At 41.6% G+C, this 25,182-nt stretch overlaps 1 long non-coding RNA gene across 1 annotated transcript in view; it reads right to left on the reverse strand.

Annotated features, from left to right (window-relative positions):
* Window positions 1-412: 412 nt before the first annotated feature.
* The window catches only part of LOC309652649, a 183,150-nt gene continuing 158,380 nt past the window's right edge, over window positions 413-25,182 (reverse strand). The window contains exon 3 of the long non-coding RNA XR_014258848.1: window positions 413-17,844. This is a non-coding gene — a long non-coding RNA (uncharacterized lncRNA). The remainder of the gene's footprint in view (window positions 17,845-25,182) is intronic.

The following is a 25,182-nucleotide window of genomic DNA, read 5'->3' on the forward strand; positions in this document are numbered from 1 at the left end:
GGTTCACATTTTTTAGCAATAAAGTGGTTTTTTAAAATTTATTTATTTATTTATTTATTTTTGGCTGCATTGGGTCTTCATTGCTGCACACGGGCTTTTCTCTAGTTGCAGAGAGTGGGGGCTACTCTTCGTTGTGGTGCCGCGGGCTTCTTATTGCGGTGGCTTCTCTTGTTGTGGAGCACGGCCTCTAGGCGCGTGGGCTTCAGTAGTTGTGGCACGTGGGCTCAGTAGTTGTGGCTCATGGGTTCTAGAGTGCAGGCTCAGTAGCTGTGGCGCATGGGCTTAGTTGCTCTGCGGCATGTGGGATCTTCCCAGACCCCGGATCAAACCTGCGTCTCCTGCATTGGCAGGCGGATTCTTTTTTTTTTTTTTTTTTTTTTAAAGATTGAGACTACTTTTTTTTTTTTAATTAATTAATTAATTAATTAATTTATTTTTGGCTGTGTTGGGTCTTCTTTTCTGTGCGAGGACTTTCTCTAGTTGCGGCGAGCGGGGGCCACTCTTCATCGCGGTGCGCAGGCCTCTCACTGTCGTGGCCTCTCTTGTTGCGGAGCACAGGCTCCAGATGAGCAGGCTCAGTAGTTGTGGCTCACAGGCCTAGTTGCTCTGCGGCATGTGGGATCTTCCCAGACCAGGGCTTGTACCCGTGTCCCCTGCATTAGCAGGCGGATTCTTAACCACCACGCCACCAGGGAAACCCAATAAAGTGTTTTTTAATTAAGGTATGTACACTGTTTTTTAGACATAATGCTTTTGCACACTTATTAGATGACAATATAGTACAAACATAACTTTTTTTTTGGTCGCACCATGCAGCATGCAGGATCTTAGTTCCCCGACCAGGGATCAAACCTGTGCCCCCTGCAGTGGAAGCACAAAGTCTTAACCATTGGACTGCCAGGGAACATAACTTTTATATGCACTAGGAAACCAAAAGATTCATGTGACTTGTTTATTGTGGTGGTCTGGAGCTGAACCCACAATATCTACAAAGTATGCCTGTAATTGACATACAGCCTATATAAGTTTAAAGTGTACAGCATAATGATTTGACTTACATATATCGTGAAATGATTACCACAATAAATTTAGTTAACATCTATCATCTCATATAGATAGAAAGAAAGAAAAACTTTCTTTCTTGTGATGAGAATTTTTAGGATTTACTTTATTAGCAACTTTCAGAATATACAATACAGCAGTGTTAACTGCAGTCATCATTTTGTACATTACATCCTCAGTACTTATTTATCTTACAACTGGAAGTTTGTGCCTTTGGACCACCTTCATCCAATTTTCCCATACCCCATCCCATGCCTCTGATAACCACATATCTAATCTCTTTCTCTATGAGTTTGGGTCTTCTGTTTGTTTTGTTTTGTTTTGTTTTGTTTTAGATTCCACGTGTAAGTGAAATCATGCAGTGTTTGTCTTCCTCTGTCTGACTTATTTCACTTAGTATAATGCCCTCAAGGTTCATCCATGTTGTCACAAATGGCAGGATTTCCTTCTTTTTATGGCCAGGTAATACTCCATTGTATATATATACCACATCTTCTTTATGTATTCATCTGTTGTTCTATTCATTGTTAGGTTGTCCCCATGTCTTGGCTGTTGTAAATAATGCTGCTATGAACATTGAGGTGCATGTATCTCTTTGATTCATCAATTCTAAGACACCCTTTTTTTCACATTTTAACATTCCAGAAATCAGAAGTGTCTTACAATTGATAGTGAATTACAATCTGTTTGTCAAGCATCTGTCCTGATGTAATTGTTGAAACATGCAGGAATTTAACCATAGTAATTCATATTGCCATCACTTTGGTTGGGTTATATGCACTATTGATACTATATCTGTTAAGTTCAGTTGCTATTTAAAACATTTGCAAAATATTATCCCATCGTTTGCCATTGAAATGAAAAATTACTGTATTTGCAAAAGGCACAGAGCAGCAAGGCATGGATTTGATATTAATGAAGGTTCAAATTCCTCTGTTGGGATCAAGAAGTACCAGCATCAAAACTTGCAAAACAGGTGCCTATGGCTTGGGAAATCCCAGCAACAACAGTAGAATGTTAACTAATGCAGCATTACCAATTTTCTAGGTGATGAAAAGGATGGTAATATTTGGGAAAACTTGCAATAGCAAGAACCAAGTTGTGAAAATGATACAGCTCCCGAGAAGAGTATTTCCCCAACTTCCTCTTCATGTGTGATCATGGGGGAAAATGGACAAAGAAGAAACTCCCAGAGAGCAAGGCCAGGCTCCCTAGAGGATAACGAACATGGAGATTCTCCCTGTCAGTAGAATCAGGGCAGTCAGGCTAGTCAAGGAATTTAATCTACTGTCAGGGGTAGGAGTCTTTGCATTACCTGCTAAGTGGGCATAACAATCACTATGGATCAATGACTGTTAGTGTTACTAATTCTTCCTTTTTCCAAATAAGAGTTTCATTATAGTTATCTTCTTCCCATATCACTATTGGATATTGGGTAGGGAGGGAGCAGATAATTACTTTTTTTGTTTATATTTATACAGACCATTGGGAGCCACACTCATTAAATTCTATTTTCCCTTCCTCCATAACAGTAAAGCCATAGCTATGATGTGGCCACCTGGCATAGGACTACATTTCCCAGTCTCCCTCACAGCAAAAGGAACCCATGGTCATATGATAAAGATTTCACCAATGGAATATGAGTAGAAGTGATAGAACTTCAGCTTCCCTTACCTAAGAGAAATTCCCTGACTCTGGGATTCTTCTTTCTCTCAGCTAGCTGGAATAGTAACTAGAGTGACCTTAGAAACCATGGGTTGAAGATGCCAGAGTATCCAACTAGCCTGAAACTTGGGACCATTATATAAGAAAGAAATAAACTGCTTTATTCTTTAAGCTCCTAATGTTGGGAATCTCTTTGCCACAGCACACAGCCTTTAACCATAACTAATACAAATAATTTACAACTGTTTAAACTTATAATGAAAAATATTAGATAACTTCCAAATGTGTGAAAAGCTAAGTAGTTTCTTTTAAGGGATTCCAAGATAAAGGTTTAAAGACTCCTGGGATTGGTCATACTTGGTGGTCTCTGTTTCTTCACTTTCTAGTCTAACTCACCAACCTATTGTATTCTTGATCCCTCCACCTCCAGAAAGAGGGGATGCAGGTTCCAAAAAGGCAGATATATTAATCACTTGCTCTACCCTCTACGACCTCTAGATATACCAAATGCCTTCCCCACCCATAATTTCTTCTAAGGGAACCTCCCTTACCTTCAGCTCCTGTTGTGAAAGCTGCCCCATATTTTGTTCCATGTGACTCAGTGCACCCCACTTCCCCACCCCTGTCATGGTCATAACTGACTGAGCCAGGGTGGGCACTTGACCAATGAGCCAATCCATAGACAGGCCAGGAACCTCTGATGCTCTGATGTAGCCTGGCCCCACACACCAAATTGGCTCTGATGCTGAAAGCTCCGCTTCTCTGTACACTGGCGCCAAATCAAATCTTGGAGACAGAGTTTTGGGTGAAGTAGAAAAGGATAGCTTTATTACTTTGCCAGGCAAAGGGGGACACAGCAGGCTCCTGCCTCGAAAAACTATGTGTCCCCACTTGGAGAAGATAGTGAGAAGTTTTATAGTAATTGTTCAAAGAGGGTGTGATCAGCTCATGGACATTCTTCTGATGGGTTGGTGGTGAGGCAACTAGGAGTCAGCATCATCAACTTTCAGGTCCAACTGGTCTGGGCTCTACATGATTGTGGGAAGCATATCATTGTTAATCGTTAACTTCTCCCACCTGGAGGGGGTTTCAGATCTGCAAAATAGCTCAAAGATATTGTTGTGTGTATCCGTTGATGGGAAAACAGGACCTTGCCCCAAGGCTGCTCTTGACTGTTTGTTTTTCCCTGGTCTCGCATCCCCTCCCTTCCCTAATTAACAGCTGCTTGAATCTGCCCATTGGAACTCAGGGAAGGTCATGGAGGCTGAATGAAGGCTGTTTCCTGTAATCCAAGAAACGGGGGACACAGAAAGCCTTTGTGCCCAGGAGCCCCACAGGGCCCTGCTCCATATCAGCTTTATCATACTACTTCTTTTTAGAAAATATGAAACAAATGGCAGAGGAAGCTGAAGATGAGCCCATGTCTAGAGAGAGGCCATGAATTAGTTCTGGGACCATTCAGGGCAGAAAAAACTCAGGTTACAGAGAAGCAGAAACTGTGCATTGGCAGAAGCTAAGGGGTAGAGAGTAGAGCTAAGCTATACAGAATAGAGGAAAAAAGTAAATCAGAGAGGGCACTTCTGTTTCATGTATGATATGCCAGTTGTCCTAGTTATCTTAAAAACTCTCAACTACAAACACATGGGAATTCTGGATAAAATCAAATAAATGTCCTTTAAAATGCATAGCTGAGGTAAGATAATTAAATCTGGGAAGGGAAGAAGGAACAAAGAAAAAGCCAAAACCAAAGTGGTAATCTTGCACTGATGGAGGATTTATTGTTCTCAGCAAACAAGAAGCATGGCGGGGATGAGAGATAAAGAGCTCCCTCAGTGAAAGGATGGACTATTATTCTACCCACCAACAAAGGGACATCATGAGGACACTTGTCAATCTAAGCCTGACAATTGTCAGGGTTCCCAAGTGGGACTTACATCCTGGGGAACAGAGATTAAGTGTCTCCAGTGTGGCTTCCCAGACACCTGGTACACCTTAGATTCTCAATTGTATTTGAATAATTGAGTCTAGTGCTCATTTTTGGGAAACCAGTCTGAGGGCAGTTATCCAATCTGTTCCATTTGTCCACACCACCAGCCGAATGACATTTGTCTACCCTGTGAAATGAGTCATGGTTATGAAAATGAAGTTGGGAAAAGATATCTGAGGTGCTGACAGGTGTTTAGCGCGAAGGTTTAGCAGCTAGGGCCCGCCCTGCCGTTTCTGATAGACTTCTCAGTAAGATTGAGGGTAATGGTGATCAAATTGTGGCCAGAGATGTCTGGCAGAGGGCAGCAAACCCAGCAGTCAGTTAAAATATAAAGTGTACAAGCAAAACAGTTATGGAGAGCCACACCAGGGCATTTTCCTTCATGAGGAAGGCTCCAGGGATGGCTCTAAAAGACAAAAGGTCATTAGTGTCCCTCCCTCCTCTGCTCATCTTGGCATCTGAGGTGCTCCCTCGCCCTGTGCTGGTGTTGCTCTCCACAAAATTGGTGTGGCTCATTGCAGCAGCTATAACTTCACCTTCTTCCAATCATCCATTGCTCATACCCAGACTTTTTGTCCACAAGGGTCAGATGCAAGAGGGATAAGGGTTTTTTTTAATAAAACTTAGACCTGTTATGTCCCCCAACTTTGGCCCATGTAGGTCATTGTAGGGAGATTCAGTGAGCAGTTTACTCAACCAAGTGATCATTACCCTTATGATCTAGACCATGGCAGTACAACAGAGAATCCAGATAGCTGAACCAGAATTGTTTCAATCCTCTTGGCCCTTTTTGGACTAAGCTGTCACCCAAGGAGTATATCAACCAGGCTGGCTTGGGGTTGCCATTAGGGAAAGAAAGAAGTACCATGCCTAGAAATGATCAGGATGAAGTTCTAACTTTTCAAAATAGGTTTCTAATAACCCCATCTCTTTTGTCCTTGGCTACCTAAGAAGTAGCTGAAAAGGGATGATCCTTTTTTGGGGAAAACTTCATTCAGTGACCAAACTGCCTTACTAAGGTGTATAGACCAGAAAGAGGTGAGGAAAATAGAGTCAGAAATCTTTTTAAGTTGATTTTTGAGGAGGCTGGTCAAAACCCACAACACTAGATGCCTGTGGATGGTAGGAGCATGGGAGGATGATTGAATACCTTGACAATCAGCCCATTGTGTGTGGCTTTTTCCACAAAAGGGGCATTATTGTCCTGCCTGCAAATGGTCTGGGAAGCTGATCACATGACACAGATTAGCTTTAAGGGCCACAGTGATTTGTTTGGACTCAGCTGATCAGACTGGAACAGCAGGACAGTAACCTGAAAAAGTGTCAACAGCAGTGAGGCCCCACTGATAGGCCTGAGAGGGGGTCAAAGGTCCAATGTAGTTAATCTTCCAGGACCAGATGAAGTCAGTGTCTCATGTAACGTGGCCTCCCTCATTGTGAGACAAATGGGTCAACTTTTAGCAAGAGTCACAAGCCTGGCATGAAGTGGTAGCCTCTGCAATAGAAGCATACGTTTCTTCATTTTGTACCCAATCTGTGAGGGTGAATGTGTTGCCATGTCTGATCTAAGCTGCAATGGTGATAATCTGGGCAGCGCAGCCTTGATTAGCAGCTTGATTTTCAGATGGTCTCATCTGAGAATTGGACTTTCCATGGGCATTGACATGAGTGACCCAGATGGTTTGATCAGAAGTCATGTTCTGCTTCCACAGTATACAGCCACAAAGAGGAATGTCTTTATTATTTTACAAGTGGCAGACCAAGCAACTAGGCCATTGGCAATAGCCAAGAAGTCAGTGAAAATAGAACAAGGTTCATCAAAGGAAATATTGATCAGTGCTATGAGAATGGCCTTGAGTTCTGCCCACTAAATGGAGCCATGTACATTTTTGGTTCTGCATAGCTGGTGGTGAGGTTGAACAGCTGCAGCATCCCAGTGGACACCACTGGGTTTCAGTTTGAACCATCAGTGAACCAGGCCCAGGCATTAGGGGAACTTCTGTGAGTCAAGGGTCCCATTAGCTTTGTTTCAGGCAAGAGAGTGGGGGATAAATTATCTCCCAAAGGGATACTCGTCACTTTTGAGATGCTACTTGGGCCAGGCCAGCTGCTTTCTTGAATATACCACTTCCTTTTGACAAGTGAAGCTTATTGAGCCCATCCCACCTTGTTACTCATGGAGTTCAAGTTGGCTTACTCCCAAATGGCGATATCAGGTTGGAGAGTCACAAAGCCTCCATGGGTCAGGTGTTCAGTTTTGACAAGAGCCTAGAAGCAAGCTAACAGCTACTTTTCTAAAGGGTTGTTTCTAGCAGCCATGTCAGGGAGGTGATTAGTCCAAAACCCCAAGGGGCATTTCTGGGTGGAGGCTGCCTCCCATTGCCAGGAACTTTAATCAGCAAATCATCCGTCATGATCATTAAATTTATGGGACCCTAAAGGTAGAGAGCAAGCCATAGCTTGTAAGACAGCTTCAAACATGGTCTGTTAGTATAAGCCGCACTCAAAGGATGCTGATTAGCAGGTCAGCTGATATAAAAGACCAAGCAGCATGCCTTTGTGAGCCACATCCTGTCTCCAGTACCCACAGAGTCCAATAAGGTGCTGGGCTTCCTGTTTGGTTTGGAGGGCCAAAGAGAGAGCAGTTTTTCCATAACCACCACAGGGGTTGAGTTTTACAAATCCACTCACTTAGTCCCAAGAAACTTTGCTTGGTGATAAGGCCCCTGAATTTTGTTGGGATTATCATCTACTCTTCCTGGCTACCTCCATGGTTTGGTAGCTTAACCATCAAGGTCATTGAGCCTTAAGCTTTTGACTTGCCAACAAAGCATCATCCATATAGTAAAGGCTTTGGACGTGGACGGGTAGAGGAACTCGTGCCAAATCCTGACTCACCAAATGGTGCCAAATGGCAGGGGAGCTTAGGTACCCCTGGGGGATACCATAAACATATATAGGAGGCCTTACTACCTGAATGCAAACTGACCTTGATCCTCAAATGTCAGTAAGATGGCACAGAGGTGTTAGTGACATCTAAGAACTGCATACCACCTGTCATCAGCCTGTGTAGTGGATTCAGTTGCAGTCGCAATGTCTGGAACAGCCTGGGCTATGGGAGCAACAACTGAAATCAGTTGGTAATAATCTGCTATAAGCCTTCAGCTCCTGTTAGTCTTTTTTACTGACCATTGAGGGCTGTCATTTTGAGATACTGCATCACTTATCACGTCTGATGCATTTAAGTCTTTAATCAAGGCTGTTATTTCCCTTTCTCTTCCTGGGGGTTCTTTAGCTTCTGGTGAATCATAAGAGAAGACAGGGAGGTGGATTGAAAATCTATTTACACTTCTGCTATAGACTGAATTTTTGTGTTTTCCCAAAATTCATATGTTGAAACCTAACCCCCAAGGTGATAGTTTTAGAGGGTAGGGCCTTTTGGAGGTGATTAGGTCATGAGGGTGGAGCCCTCATGAATGGGATTAGTGCCATTATAAAGAGACCCCAGAGAGCTCCCTTGCCCCTTCTGCCATGTGAGGACACAGCAAGATGATCAATCTATGAACCAGGAAGCAGGTCATCACCAGAAAATGAATCTGTTAGCACCTTGATCTTGGACTTCCCAGCCTCCAGAACCGTCAGAAATAAATTTTTGTTGTTTATAAGCCACCCAGTCTATGCTATTCTGTTATAGCATCCTGAACCAACCAAGACAACTTCCCACTGTTTCTGTCTGTGCTGTTCTTCCCAATGTCAAAAATTGCCTCTGGCACTTATGAGATGGGGATATAACACATTAATTCCTACCATACATTCAGATGAGGAAGAAACAATGACAGTACATTAAATTGGCCTAATGGACTCCACCAATTAGATTTCCTTCCCCACTGTCAACCATGCATAAGCACTATTAGCTGGATCTGAGGGCCTTTTCCTTCCCCAGGTCTGGTAGGATAGTGACTTGGGCATCTGTATCCAACAGAGCCATAAACGTTTGAATCCTTCACTTTCCCCAAATTCCCCTTGGATGGGTGTATTCAATCCCGCTTGGGGTTGGTAAAACCGTGGCCCCACTTCTAAATCACTTTTTTCTTAAAGTGGCCAAGATTAGGGTAGAGGAGGGAGAGATTGGGGGCATGGAGGGAGAAAGTGGCTGTGTGCTATTAAGTAAAAAGGGCTTTGCATTTGAGCAGTGTGGCAGCAGCTCGTGATGCAACCAAACAAACTTCCAATGTTTTTAACCCACCCAACACTTTACGTTAAGCAGCAAAGTTCTTATGGCTGACACCATCGATTTCAGCTTTGGGGACCCCTTTACTCTAGTCATAGCTACATGGCTTCCTGGCTGGAGCTATTGGGTTTGCACCCCATGGCTGACACGGGCTTGGCTTGCACAGCAGCAACCTTCTTTGAGGACTCCACTTTAATCCAGGGCATCTGTTGTCCCATCACCAAGATAACATCTCTCCCTTTTTTTAAAAAAATAATTTATTTATCTATTTATTTATTTTTGGCTGCGTTGTGTCTTCATTGGGTCTTTGCACGGGCTTTCTCTAGTTGTGGCGAGCGGGGGCTACTCTTCATTGCAGTGGGTGGGCTTCTCATTGTGTTGGCTTCTCTTGTTGCGGAGCACAGGCTCTAGGCGCATGGGCTTCAGTAGTTGTGGCACGTGGGCTTAGTTGTTCCACGGCATGTGGGATCTTCCCAGACCAGGGCTCGAACCCGTGTCCCCTGCATTGGCAGTCAGATTCTTAACCACTGTGCCACCAGGGAAGTCCCAAGATAACATCTCTTATGCTCTCACCTGGTTTCAACATGAGGGGAGTTTTCCAGGGCAGCAGGGTTGACTGTAAGAATGTACCTAGGTTTGATTGGGTCAATTTCTCATTCTCCAGTGGGTCATCTTCACCAGAATTGTAAACCCAACCTTAGGCAGTAAGAGCCTGAAGACTAGTCAATGCCTCATCCGTGGCTTCCCATGGCCGTTTTTCTGTCTTGGGGAAACCTCCCTGGGAGGCCCAAAGCTCTCTTATAGGAGCCAGAACCAACTGCAAAAAACCTCTGAGACCTTTCGTTATCTTCTCCTAGTGGATCTAAGGCAGACATGATAGACTGCTGGAGGGGCTGAGCCAGAGGATAGCACAGCTCTTGCCTTCTTCCTTGAAAAGCATTATTAGCGTCACTCTCTCATCTTCCAAGTGAACCAGCCAAACTTTGAATGCTTTGTCTGGTTTCTGTCCATAATGTTCATGAATTCCCCTCCCTTCACACATCTCTGCAACTGTTGTGTGAAAGAGGACAGAATCTTTTGCACACCCTGGACAAATCTTAGTGCTGTTATGTTGTATATATTTACCACGAAAAAAAATTTTTTAAATAAGACTAAATGAGAAAAACTAATCTAAGCAGTATTATAGTGTATGTATCCTTTGATGGAAGACAATTTCCCATAGGTCTCTCATGTTTATACACATCTTGCAAGTGAGGCAGTGACTATCTTTTTAGTTTAATGTAGTCCCACTTGTTTATCTTTGATTTTGTTCCTCTGTTTCTGCTGTCATATCCAAAAAAAATCATTGCAAAGGCCAATATCAAGGAAATTTTTCCCCTATGTATTCTTCTAGGAGTTTTACAGTTTTGAGTCTTACAATTAAGTCTTCAATTATTTTGAGTTAATTTTATTATATGATGTAAGATAGCAGTCCAGTTTCATTCTTCTGCATGTGGATATCCAGTTTTCCCAACAGCATTTACTGAAGAGACTATCCTTTCTCCATTATGTATTCTTGGTACCCTTAGCAAAGATTAGTTGACCATATATGTGTGGGTTTATTTCTGGTTCCTCTGTTTTGTCCCACTGGTCTATGTGTCTGTTTTTATGCCAGTACTATACTGTTTTAATTACTGTAGCTTTATAACATAGTTTGAAATCAGGAAGTGTGATGCCTCCAGCTTTGTTCTTCTTTATCAGGATTCCTTTGCCAATCAGTGTCTTTTGCAGTTCCATATGAATTTTAGGAATTTTTTCTATTTCTGTGAAAAACGCTATTGGGATTTTGAGAGGGATTACACTAAATCTGTAGATTGCTTTGGGAAGTATGGACATTTTAACAATATTAAGTCTTCCAATTGAACTGGAGCAGAATATGAGACCCCAAAATATGCCTCTTTGCAAAAAAGAATTATCTTGACAGGTTATTTTTAAGAAACAGCAGGCACAGGAGAAGTTCTGAAAAACAAGTAGAAGTTATCCTTTTGTAAGGGACATTTACATTTATAAAGGAAATTTCCATTTGTGTGTCTCCCTCTCTGTACCAGGAAGAGAATAATAGCTCTAAATCACAGGAAACGCTTATCAATGGAGAAGGCACATACTTAAATCTGCATAACAACCTTACCCTTGTTTACTGTGCCTTTTCTGATAACCTCCCATAACTGGCTCCCTTGCCCTCCAACATCTTTCTTTTGCCTTTAACTGAAGATAATATTTAAGGTGGTGTCTTGGGCCATTTCAGAGAGTAACTCAGTTTTCCTGGGTATCTCCCAGGTATTCAAGAGGTAAACGTTATTAAACTTCTGTTTTTCTCTTGTTAATCTGTCTTTAATTATGGGGTGGGGGGGTGTGTCTCAACCAAGAACCTAGAAAGGTAGAAGGAAAATTATTTTTCCTTCCCTACACAATCCATGAACATGGGGATGTTTTCCATTTTTGTGTGTGTCTTCTTTAATTTCTTTCATCAATGATTTGTAGTTTTTGGTGTATAAGTCTTTCACTTCCTTGGTTAAGTTTATTCCTGAGTACTTTCTTATTTTTGATGCTATTTTATTTTATTTTTTATTATTATTTTTTATAATATATTTATTTATTTATTTATGGCTGTGTTGGGTCTTCATTGCTGTGTGCAGGCTTTCTCTAGTTGCAGCGAGCAGGGGCTACTCTTCGTTGCGGTGCACAGGTTCTCATTGTGGTGGCTTCTCTTGTTGCAGAGCACAGGCTCTAGGTGCTCAGGCTTCAGTAGTTGTGGCTCGCAGGCTCTAGAGCACAGGCTCAGTAGTTGTGGTGCATGGGCTTAGTTGCTCTGCGGCATGTGGGATCTTCCTGGACCAGGGATCGAACCCATGTCCCCTGCATTGGCAGGCGGATTCTCAACCACTGTGCCACCAGGGAAGTCCCTTTGATGTTATTTTAAATGGGATTGTTTTCTTAACTTCCTTTTTGGATAGTTCATGGTTAGTGTATAGACGTGCAACTGATTTTTGTATGTTGATTTTATAAACTGAAACTTTACTGAATTCATATATTAGTTCTAACAGTTTTTTTGTGGAGTCTTTAGGATTTTCTACATATAAGATCATGTCATCTGCAAAGACAGACAATTTTACTTCTTCTTTTCTGATTTGTATGCCTTTTATTTATTTTTCTTGCTTGATTGCTCTGACTAGGACTTACAGTACTACACTGAATAGAAGTGGTGAGAGAGGGCACCCTTTTCTTGTTGCTGGTCTTAGAGAAAAAGCTTTCAACTTTTCATTGCTGAGTATGATGTTAGCTGTCAGCATTCATGTATGGTCTTCATTATGTTGAGGTACATTCCTTCTATACCTAATCTGTTAAGAGTTTTTACCATGAAAGTGTACTGCTTTGATTACTGTAGCTTTGTAATATATTTTGAAATCAGGAAGTGTGACGCCTCCAGCTTTGTTCTTCTTTTTCAAGATTTTATTGGCTATTTGTGGTCCCTTGAAATTCTATATGAATTTTAGGATGCGTTTGTCTATTTCTGAAAAAGAAAATCATTGGTATTTGGATAGCGATTGCACTGAATCTGTAGATTGCTTTGAGTAGTGTTAACATCTTAATGATATTAAGTCTCCCAATCCATGAACATGGGACGTGTTTCCATTTATTTATGTCTTTTAATTTTTTTCAGAAATGTTTTATAGTTTTCATTGTACAACTCTTTCATCTCCTCGGTTATTCCCAAGTTTTGATGCCATTGTAAATGACATCTGCAAAGACATTTGGATGCCTTTTATTTCTTTTTCTTGCCTAATTGCTCTGGCTAGAACTTTCAGTACTATGTTGAGTAGAAGTGGTGAAAGCAGGCACCCTTGCCTTGTTCCTGGTCTTAAAGGAAAAGCTTTCAGTCTTTCACCATTAAGTTTGATGTTTGTTATGTTTTTTTCATATATGGCTTTTATTACATTGAGGTAGTTTCCTTCTAGCCCCAGTTTGTTGAGTGTTTTTATCATGAAAGAGTGTTGATTTTGTTAAATGCTTTCTCTGTATCAGTTGAGATAATCACGTGGGGTTTTTTCCCTTCATTCTGTTAGTGTGGCATATTATATTGACCAATTTTTGATGTTGAACTACCTTTGCATTTCAGGAATAAATTCCACTTGGTCATGGTATTTAATCTTTTTAATATGCTGCTGAATTAGGTTTGCTAGTATCTTGTTGAGGATTTTTTGCCTCAGTGTTCATAAGGGATGTTGGTCTGTAGTTTTCTTATGGTGCTTTGTCTTACTTTGGTATCAGGGTAATGCTGGCCTCATACAATGAGTTAGGAAGCGTTCTCGTCAATTTCTTGGAAAGGTTTGAGAGGGATTGGTGAGAGTTCTTCTTTGTTTGGTAGAATTCACCGGTGAGGCTACTGGGTCTAGGACTTTTCTTTGTTGGGAGATTTTTGATTACTGATTCAATTCCCTTACTAGTTTTAGGTCTATTTCATGTATCTTTTTCATGTGTGAATCTTTTTTCAAATCTTTTGCTGACTCATTAATTGCATTGTTTGTCTTATTGGGCTGTGTGCATTTTTTATGTACATTCAACATACAAGACGTTTATTAGATAGATGTATTGTGAATATTTTCTCTCAGTCTGTGGCCTTTTTCATTTTTTAAAATAAAGAGTAGAGGGACTTCCCTGGTGGCCCAGTGGCTAAGACTCCATGCTCCCAATGCAGGGGGCCCGGGTTCGATCCCTGGTCAGGGAACTATATCCCACATGCCGCAACTAAAGATTCCGCATGCTGCAACTAAAGATGCCGCACGCCTCAGCGAAGATCCCGCATGCCGCAACTAAGACCTGGCACAGCCAAATAAATAAATAAATAAATAAATATGTGTTAAAAAAAACAGCTAATGTTTAAAAAAATAAAATAAAATAAAGAGTAGACGTTTTAATTTTGATAAAGTTCATTTTGTCAAATGTTTTTCTATTATGGTTGGTGTTTTTGATTTCCCATCTAAGAAATCTTTGCTTATCCTAAAACTGACAACATTTTTTCCAATTCTTTTTCTAGAATTTTTATAGTTTTAGCTTTTATGTTAAGGCCTTTGAGCCATTTCAAGTTAATTTTTGTGTATGATATTAGTTAAAGGTCATGGTTCACCTTTTTCCACCTATCTTTTTTCCCTCTATACATCTTAGGTTCATTATCTGGGGCCCTGTAAATTAGACTAATAAAAGACAGATTAACAAGAGAAAAACAAGCAGAAGTTTATTAGCATGTGTATCATGCACACATGATACATGGGAGCACTCAAAGATGAGTAACTCAAAGGGGAGGTTAGAACTTGGGCTTATATAGTGTCAGAACAAAAGAACAATACATTTCTAGAGATGTAACAAGACAAAGGAGAAGGACTTTGAGTTTCTAGGGTGGAAAATTGTGGGAAGGCAAATGCTTGGGGAGAACTAATGGAAATTAAGGACTACTTAGTAAGGTTTGGTACATAGATTTCTTTGGCCCTGTCTCTGAGCTGATGAGGGTCTAGAGTTGTCCCCAGTTATTAAATTTTGTCATTCTTGGTAGAGAGGGGAGGGGGAGCACCTTTACAAATTTATATCCTGCTTTTAGGCAAATAGGGGGAGCGCAGAAAGCTTTTCTTGTATCTGCTTCTTCTCAATTGCCTTCAACTCAAAATGATCCTTATGGCACAGTGGCATATTTTGGAGTTGCATTTTCTGCTATCCTTCAACACTTAGCATTTATATTATAATTGCCCTTCACGTATCTTATTCCCTGCACTTCATCCTGATGTCCTCAAGTGTAGGAAATATTACTTTGTATCTCCAGTACCTAGTTCAGTGCCTGAAACACAGTAGGTGCTGAATTGAACTTTACCTTAAAATTACTGCACTTCACGCTTGCTTGACAGATGCCAGAAAATGAGTGTCCAAAAGAAATTATTCTCTGTCAACAAGCTCTAGAGGCCATAGTCCCTAATACAGTCCTTTATTCATAAATTTTTCATTTTGTAATTTATTTGTGTGAGCAAGAATTCATTGCTAATCTCTTGACAAACTGATTTACATTACAGCAAATTGTATCCCCACTCTGAGATTATTTGCATTGAAAAGTGAAGGCTGAAAAGGAGAATTCCTATTGCCAGGGAGGAATTCCAAGCATCTGTTGCTGGCCAATGAGGTGAATTTTTCTGAAGGGGCCAGAAACTGTTCAGGGGGGCAAATACCAAACCATACCATAGAAGGAAATGATTTTATTTTTATTGTAACTAGCAACAAGAACTATTCTGAAGATTTGAACAGAGACCTAAGGAGACTGAAATTTGGAAAAAACAAGGAGAGCGAATGTACTAGCAGTTAAAGAGTTAAAGCGAAATTATGCTTCTGCCTGCAGTTCCTGGGATTCTGTCCAAACAGCATGCTGTCAGCAGCATCAGCTAGCAGGAACGCATAATCTTCCATCCTTTGGTTTCAGTGAGTAATATTAGCTAAAAAAACACTCCAGATTTTTTGTGTTCATATGGTATAACTCACTTCAGACATGCCCCTTTCTCCAATAGTTACCTCCTACACTTGGGGAAATTTCTTTTCTTTCTTTCTCTCTTTCTCCCCCTCTCTCCCACCTCCCTTCCTCCCACTCTGTCTCTCTTTTTTTTTTTTTTTTTTCCAATACAGTATCCAATTCAGGAAACCAACCAGCATCTCCCAGGACAAAAAGGTAGCTTTTCAGACTGTAACGTCACTTTTCTTTCATTACCATCATTCTTTGAGTTAAAGGAGCACCATGGCCTCAGGTTTTAACATTTCTGAAATCAAACGTACTACCTAACTCTTTTCTCCCCCCTTAAAATCTCTTATTAAATTGATGGTCAACTAATGACATGGCATCTTAGAATGGAGGACAGATATGCCATGGAAATGCCCTCACTGTCATTACCTTTATCCGAGGAACAAAGCAAAAAGACATCTCATTCCCTACACTACAGTGCAGTTCAAATCAACAAAATTTATTGAAGATTTATTACATGCAAAACTCCATGGTGTATATAGAGCTGAATAATTCAATTCAACCAAAGCATATTGAGGCTTAAATGCAGCTGGCACTAAGGTTACAAAGAATAAATCATGGCCCCAACTTTAAGTAGCTCAGTGTGGTCAGGGAGACAGTCTACAGATAATTATACACAGTATGATAAGCACTATAATGGAAGCTAAGAGGAAGAAACAATAAAAATTTTGTGTGGTGAATGGACATTTAAGTTCTTTACAGAGAACTGTGGTAGCTTTCAAACCCATTGCCTCATCCTGCAGTAAGTAATACATATTTTTAATTGAAGTTTTTATTGAGGTAATTGTGGATCCTCACGCAACTGTAAGAAATAACACAGAGAGATCCCATGTATGCTTTGCCCAGTTTCCACCAATGGTAATATTTTGGAAAACCGTATAATAATATCACAACTAGGATATTGATATAATCCACTGATATTATTCAGATTTCCCTAATTTTACTTGTACTTGTGTGTGTGTGTGTTAAGTTCTATACAGTATTATCACCTGTGTAGGCTTATCTATCCACCACCACAGTCAAGATACTGAATAGTCCCAACGCCACAAGGATCCCTCCTCCCATTGCCCTTTTATAACCACACCCACCTCTCTCCCACTCCTGTCCCTGACTCCCTGCACAATTAATTTGTTCTACATTTCTAAAATTTTATCATTTCAAAAATGTTCTATAAATGCAATCACACAGTATGTAACCTTTTGAGATTGGCTTTTTATACTCAGCATAATTCTCTGGAGATTCAGCCATGGTATGGAATACTAGATGGTGTGAAATTTCATAGTATGGAATACACAGTCTGTTTACCGTTCATCTGTTGAAGAACAGCTGGGCTGATTCTAGTTTTAGGCTATTACAAATAAAGCTGCTATGAACATTCATGTACAGGTTTTTGTGTGGACATAAGTTTTCATTTCTCTGGGATAATGCCCAGGAGTGTAATTGCTGAGTTTTATGGTAGTTGCATGTTTAATTTTTTGAGAAACTGATAAACTGTTTTCCAGAGTGCCTGTACAATTGTACACTCCCACCAGCAGCATATGAGAGATCCAGTTTCTCTGTATCCTCTCCAGCATTTGGTGTTGTCACTATTTTCAATTTGTAGCCACTCAGGTATGTGTGTAGTGATATCTCATTGTGGTCTTAATTTGTATTTCCCTAATGGCTAATAATGTTCTACATCTTTTCATGTGTCTATTTGCCATCTGCATGTCCTCTTCAGTGAAGTGTCTCTTTATGTCTTTTGCCCATTTTCTAATTGGACTGTTTGTTTTCTTTACTGTTGGGTTTCGAGAGATTTTTTAAAAAATATATCCTAGATGGTAGTCCTTAGATATGTGGTTTGCAAATATTTTCTCCCAGGCTGTACCTTATCTTTTCAACCTTTTCACATAGACTTTCACAGATCAAAAGTTTTTAATTTTATTGAGGTCCAATTAATCAATGTTTCTTTTTATGGTTCATGCTTTTGGCATCAAGTCTAAGAACTCTGCCTAGCCCTAGATCCCCAAGATCTTCTCCTATGAGTGCATTCCACAAAAGCCTGCTACTAATTTCAGAGAAATCAAACTGGTGCTTAATGGAAAACAGGCAGTAAGTTAGAATTTAATAAGAATACTATATTAGTGTGCTCGGGCTGCCATAACAAAATGCCACAGAATAGGTGGCTTAGACAACAGAAATTTATTTACTCACAGTTCTGGAGGCTAGGAAGCCAAGACCAAGGTGTTGTCAGGATTTGTTTCTGGTGAGACCTCTTTACCTGGCTTGTAGACGGCCACCTTCTTGTCGTGTTTTCACATAGCCTTGTGTCTGTGTAAGGGAAGAGAGAGAGAGAGCTCTCTGGTATCTCTTCCTCTTCTTATAAGGACACCAGTCCCACTGGATTAGGGCCCCACACTTATGACCTCATTTAACCCTAATTACCTCCCTAAAGGCCTTGTCTTCAAATATAGTCAAGTTGTGGGTTAGAGCTTCAACATATGAATTTGATGGGGTTGGGGGGAATGATACAATTCATTCTATAACAAACACAGGCCCAGAGTGTTGGACCAGACAGTGCTGCCTGTCATGGCCAGCATTTCATGTGGGCATAGGTGCCAACACTGCCTGGTTTCAGAAGTTCCACTGAGTGAATGCCAATTAGTCCATGTGCTTGTCTGCTTAGCATATTCCTATTCCCCCCACCTCCCTGGTTTTCCAAGAATCACCCTGCCCCTCCCACTCTAGTAATGAGGTTCTTATCCTCAGACAGCTGACTTAGTACAATGTGCCCATGGCGCCCTGGGCACAGTTGATTAGTCTGGAAAGGGACTAGATGCAACCTGGGCCAATCACAATCCTTCCCTGGGAATTCTGACTCTTAAGACTTAAACTCACTTTGGCTTCTGTATCTAACTCAAGAACTCTAAGCTTGAGGGCCCTTGGTGGAGGCCATTTTCTGCCACGCAGCCCAGGAAGTGGGGATGGTGGATTTGCCATGAGAAAGAAAATGGAACAGATGCAAAGAAAGAGAGAAAGGCAGAAATAAGGGACAGAAAGCATTTCCACCCCAATCCCTCTCTTGCTGTCTCCTGGCCTTGGGTACTATGGAACACCCCCAAATAAATTGCCCTTTTTGCTTTGAGGAAGGTGAAGGGGACAGGGAAGGATGGGGAGGAGAAAGCAGCTCCACGGACCTCCTGCCCAATCTCTCCACCCTACTTTCAGTCCCTTCGGAACTGCCCTTCTGGTTGGCACACTCTTTGAGCAGCTCTGTCTGTAAAATATAATGCAAGCCACATATGTAATGTTTAATGTTTCTGCAGCCATATTTTGAAAAGTAAAAAGAAACAGGTGAAATAAATTTTAATAAAATGTATTATTTAACCCAGTATATCCAAAATACTATCATTTCAACATGTAATCATTTCAACATGCAACACTGAATTTTTTAATGGCCCCAGGTGATTCTTACTCAAAAGGCTTGGGAAACATACTATTGGTTGCCTCAAGAGGCCTAGAAATTCCTCTGAAAGGTGGGGGCTAAAGGAGGGTCTACAGTCGGGCTAACCCCTGGGCCTCTCTATGGTGGCTCAGTGCCCTGGGCGAGGGCAGCCATGTGAGAATTCCAGGTTTCAATTTGCGACCAACTTGACCACCTCCCTAAGACCTCTTCTAAGTCTGTGATTCTAGTTAAATCACTGAAAGCTAAGAGTAGGGACTTCTTCATCAGTCTGTCTATCTATCTATCTATCTATCTATCTATCTATCTATCTATCTATCTATCTACCTACCTACCTACCTACCTACCTGTCTGTCCGTCCTTCCGCCCGTCCATCCATCCATCCATCCATCCAACCATCTATCTCTATCATCTACCATCAGATGAGCTCTGGAGTCAGAAATCTCTGTCTTGCCTCTGTGTCTCTCAGTTCCATGACCTTGGGCAAGTTATCTCAACTTCTCTGAGATCTTCTTTTCACAGGTGTAAAATGGGGATAATGACAGTACCCACTTACTACTCAGAGGAAGAGGATTAAGCAAGTGAAGTATGCAAAATGTGAGAAGGGTGAAAAGCACAGTAGCATATGTTAAGTGCTCTATAATTGGTGGCTATTATTATGCACAGACTTCCTCCTAAAGGACTGACAGCTTTCTAACAGCTAATAGGAAGAACAGAAAACATAACATACAAAGAATAAAGGAACAGAAACACTTCAAATTTTGATGTGGAACAATACCTAAGGTTTAGCACAAAACTTCCAGCCACATTCGGGTTTCCACTTGAAGGCCAAAATAAAATGAAAGCCCTTTCCTTGTCTCAGCATCAATTTGCACTCTAAATTTTGAACATGGGCTATTCAAATGAAATTCTTCTTGTGGGGACTTCCCTGGTGGTGCAGTGGTTAAGAATCCGCCTGCCAACGCAGGGGACATGGGTTCGTACCCTGGTCCAGGAAGATCCCACATGCCGCGGAGCAACTAAGCCCATGTGCCACAACTACTGAGCCTGCGCTCTAGAGCCCGTGAGATGCAATTACTGAGGCCGCATGCCGCAACTATTGAAGCCGCGCGCCTAGAGCCCATGCTCCGCAACAAGAGAAGCCCCCCGCTTGCCACAACTGGAGAAAGCCCACGCGCAGCAACAAAGACCCAACGCAGCCAAAAATAAATAAATTTATATAAAAAAAAGAAATTCTTCTCGTGTAATAGTCCTTTTTCCTGCCCTTTCCCATAGGTTGATGGAAGTCTGCAGACTTTTTAGCATCCTCATTAAACGCATCCACTTTCCATTTTCCCTACAAGTCACGACCCTTTGCTTCTGTCGTTCTGTCATTCTAAGTGACTTTCCTCTGTAGCATACATAAATCATTTTAAACAGACATTCTGGAAACTACTTCTCCTGTTGTTAAAAGAACCCCTAAGGTGATCCGTAAGTGCGTTTAGCTGGAGTCCACCCACATCCCCACCAAGCTAAATAAATGTCCCCATTACCATGGAAGGAAAGAAATAAACAGCAGAAAATTCAAGCTGGGAAAGAATTTAGAAAACATTCAACACAATCTTTCTTAAATATTGTACCTGAGGAACCTGGAGCCCAGAGAGATTGGCAGCACATGCTTCTAGTATGTTCCCCAAACACCCCCCCATCCCACACTTGCACAGCAGTCCTTGCGATGTTGCGTTATGGTCGTTAGTGTGTCTGTCTTGTCTGCTACCCTCTGAGATCATCGAAACAGGGATCGAGTCTTATACATCCAAGTCCCCAGCACTGTAACTTGAGACATAGTAGGTGGTGAGTAAATGTCTAATAAATGAGGTCTTTAGTGCCCATCTTCTGGGTTCCCAGGGCTTGTCTGTGTTCTCTGGTATGTATTTGCCCTTCCTGGGGCTGAATTTCTGTAAAATGCAGCTGAGTAGAGTGACTGGGGTTCCAGGCATAATGTGAAAAAAAAAAATTATCTGACGGGGATTCCAAAGTGTGATGAGAATTAGAAACCCTCAACCTACTGCACCTTAGACTGGCCATTTTCACTACCAAGCGGAGAGATCCTGCCTGAGAATGAAGCCTAAAGAGAGGACATTGGAGTTAAGGGAAAGAGAGAAAGGCGTTTTTTTCTGATGACATCATCTGAGGACCTGCAGCCAACCATGCCTGAATGAAGTCGGTACATCTGCATTTGGCTCTTATGAGTCAATATACTGGCTTTTCATTGAAGCCAAGCTGTGTGAGGCTTCTGTCACTTGCCACCAAAAGAGCATTGGTTAATAAAATAAAGACCAAATAACTAGAGAACAATAAGAGTCAACCCATATACAGTGCTATACTGCATGGTACTGATCACAAAGGCAATAGAAGTCCAGAGGCGCAAGAGCTGGGTAGAAGTTAATGGACGTAATTGGAGTTGGACTAGGTCTGATCACTGTTGTAATAATAATGAAACATCAAGGACTGTGGCTGGTTACTTACAGTAGTATGGTATGGTATTGTACAGAATGGTATGGTATAGAATCAGGGGATATTAGATAAGAAGGGAAGAAGTGTGGGCCCACTGAAGTGCTAGCCTTTATCCTTTTTGAAGGTTATTAAGAGGGCTGATGGAGGGGGTAGAAAATCAACGTGGTGCAAGATTGTTAGGTTTGGGCAGTCATCCAAGTCTACCCTAGCATCTGGGCTGAACATACTCTATTCTCTAGAGCAGTGGTTCTCAACCTTGGTTGCACATTAGAATCACTTGGAGAGCTTTAAAAAAATCCAGATACCATATATACAATAGAATATTATTCAGCTATAAAAAAGGAGGGAAGCCTGCCATCTGCAACAACATGGATGAAATTTGAGGGCATTATGCTAAGTAAAATAAGTCAGACAGAGAAAGACAAATACTGCATATCTCACTTATATGTGGAATCTGAAAAACTCAAACTCATAGAAGCAGAGTAGAATGGTGGTTACCAGGGGCTGGGGTGTGGGGGAAATGGGGAGATGTCCGTCAAATTGTACACATTTTCAACTGTAAAATGAGTAAGTTCTGGGGATCTAAAGTACAGCATAGTGACTAAAGTTAATGATACTGTATTATGTACTTGAAATTTGCCAGGAGAGTAGATCTTAAAAATTTTTTAAATTATGAGGTGATGGATTTGTTAACTAACCTTAATGTGGTAATCACTTCACGATATATACTTATATCAAATCATTACCTTGAACACCCTAAACTTATACAATGTCATTGTCAATTATATCTCAATAAAGCTGGAAAAAATTCAGACACCCAGGCCACACTCTGACCAAGTTAACAGTATCACTGGAGGTGAGACCCAGGTATCAGTATTTTTTAAAACTCCCCAGGTGATTCCGCTGTGCAGCCAGGTTTGAGAACAAGTGCTCTGGGGCAATGCTTCTCCAACTTTAATGTGCATGTGAATCTTGTTTAGGTTTGGAGCGGGGTCCAGAATTTAGGGCATTAAGTGTAGTTTAGGGCAGTGGTGATGGTGGTGGGAAGGATGTTCCTTCCTACTCATCCAGCCAGACTTCCCAGAAATAATCTGTGGACAGCTAATGTGGTGAAAGGTGGATGGACTACATGATAATACCAGTTCTGATGCAGGATATAGGATGACCAACTATCCTTGTTTGCCTGCATCTCAGGGGTTTCCCAGGACCTGGAGCTTTCAATGCTAAAATAGGAAAGTCTGGGTAAATCGGGATGCTTAGTCACACTACCCATCCCTGACCTTCTGGCCAGTGAAGTTCTGGCCACAGTCATGTAGCTTTTCCAACCAAATAGGCACCATTGGTAAAGTGGGACAAACAGGACCAAAGAGGATGCTCTTGGGAAAGGAGAAGGGAATTGCTGGGCACGTAATCCTCCTTGAGGCATCAATAGATACAGGGGCAAGGGAAGGAAAACGAGTGCTCTGGCTTTGCCTGGCTCACAGGCGCCTAGCCAGGAGTGGGGAGGCCTAAAGACAGAATAGTCTTTGCTTTAACACAGAGAAACTGGAAGCTTCTCGATAATGCAGGGAATTCAAACTAGAGTGTACAGGAGAATTACCCAGGGAGCCCATTCGAAATGCAAACTTGGCCCCTCCCCTAAGAAAGTTTAATTCAAAAGGTCAAAGGCCTTTTAACTGGTATCTCAGGTGATTCCAGGCTATACTCTGAGAAACACTGATCCAAAGGTCTTGCCTGCCGGTAGTTTGGTCTGTTCAAGAAAGCTTTCCTGACCAAGGGATGGGCTGACCCAAAGAGACTCAGCAGAACTGGTAGGTGATGGGAAAGTTTCACAAAACAGCAGGGCCAGATGGTCTCAGGAGTGAATTCTAGCGAATCTCTAAGGAACAGATAATTCTAATGTTTTTAGAGTTCCAGACCATAGACAAAGAAGGAAATACAATTCTATTAAGCCAAGATAACATCGAAATCAAACCTAGCAAAAATCACACACAAAAGAAAACTACAGACCCTTCTCACTCATGAATATCAAAATAAAAATCCGAAATAAAATATTGTCAAATAAAACCCAGCATCATATTAAAAGAATAAATTACTACCACCAAATGGGGTTTATACAAAGAATACAAGGGTGGTTCAGTGTGCAAGAATGTATTACTATGATACGAGATATTAACAGAGCCAAAGAAAAATTCGCATGCCTATTTTTGTAAGCCATGCAACAGCATTCAATAAAATTCAACATCTACTCAATGTTTTTTTTTACAACCTAGATGTTATCTGATCTACCAAACCATAAACTTGGACATGCATTGCAGTTTTCAATTATAAAACAGAAGTGGAATATGTAAAACCAGGCTCTAATATGTCAGGAAAACAAGAGAAAACTGTCCAAGCAGGTGGCTCAGACTCCCATGGTACCTACTCTTACTGCTACTGTGCCTCTCATTCAGTTACACCTGTGGCCTCACGGCCTCCATTCCCGATGACCTGTTGGGTCCACTTCCCAAATGGGTCTTCATGGTATGCTGGCACCAGCCAGAAGTGGTTGACTGCTATACTACACCCCATTCAGGAGTGGCCCTGAAAATGGTGATGAAGGCAAATCCTCCCAGGAGGTAGAACATTTGGTTGTTTATTTGTTGGGACCAAGACGGCCAGATGACTGGATCCACACTGGCTCGTGGGCAATGACAATTGGGTTATCCTTTCGGTCAAGGACTAGGAAGGAACAAGATTGGAAAATTGGTGACAAGGCTGTCTTGAGGGCAGGTATGTGGATGGACCTCTGGGACTAAGCCCAAAATATGAAAGTTACCATATCCATGTAAATGCCCACCAGACAGCATCTACTGCAGAGGAGGCTCTCAGTAATTAGATAGACTGGATGACCCACCCCTGGATGTCAGCCAGCCTCTTCCTCCAGCTACCCTGCTGCTTACTCAGTGATCTTGTGAACTCAGTGTCATAGCATCCACAACACAGACAGCAGAGGCCAACTCTGAGTCTTTGATATAGCGCCATTCTCTGAGGGGTCCAGGCTTGTGGGAGCAGACATGAACAGGACATGAAGTCTGGTGTCAGCCTGACCCAGCTGAGCCCAGCCTAAATCAGCTGAACTACAACCCACCCACAGACCTGTGAGCAAGAAATAAAATGTTTGCTCTATTAAACCACTGAGATTATGGTGCTGTTTGTTATGCAGCAGAAACCTAATATACTCCTTTTATTCATCCTCATTGAATTATCCTAATTTGACTGTGCCATCTGTTTCCTTTTAGAACCCTGACTGAACCACTGTCTTTTTGCAGATGACTCAAAGCTGCATAGATCTCCAGTTCAGACCTCTCTTCTCGGCCCCAGACCGATATAGAGTCAGTGGTGTGCTCCACATCTCCTCTTAGTTATCAAAAAGGCACCTGAAACTCAACACTCACTCCTCTATCACGAACGTGGTCCTCCATCTCACTCAGCAGCACCACCCACTGAAGAAACCTGGGTACTCTCCTGGACACCCACCTCCCTGTCACCACTGTACTCAAACCATCACCAAGTCATGTTAGTTTAACCCCTTAAATATCTCTCAAATCTGTTTGCTTCTCTTTACCACAACCAGCAGCACTACCCTAGGCTAAACCACCAATATCTCTTATGTAAAATAACCTTCTGAATCTTGGCTATTAAGTGCCCATCAATAGATGAATGGATAA

Source organism: Balaenoptera physalus (genome assembly GCF_965194825.1).
Source record: "Balaenoptera physalus genome assembly, chromosome: X".
Lineage (NCBI taxonomy): Eukaryota > Metazoa > Chordata > Mammalia > Artiodactyla > Balaenopteridae > Balaenoptera > Balaenoptera physalus.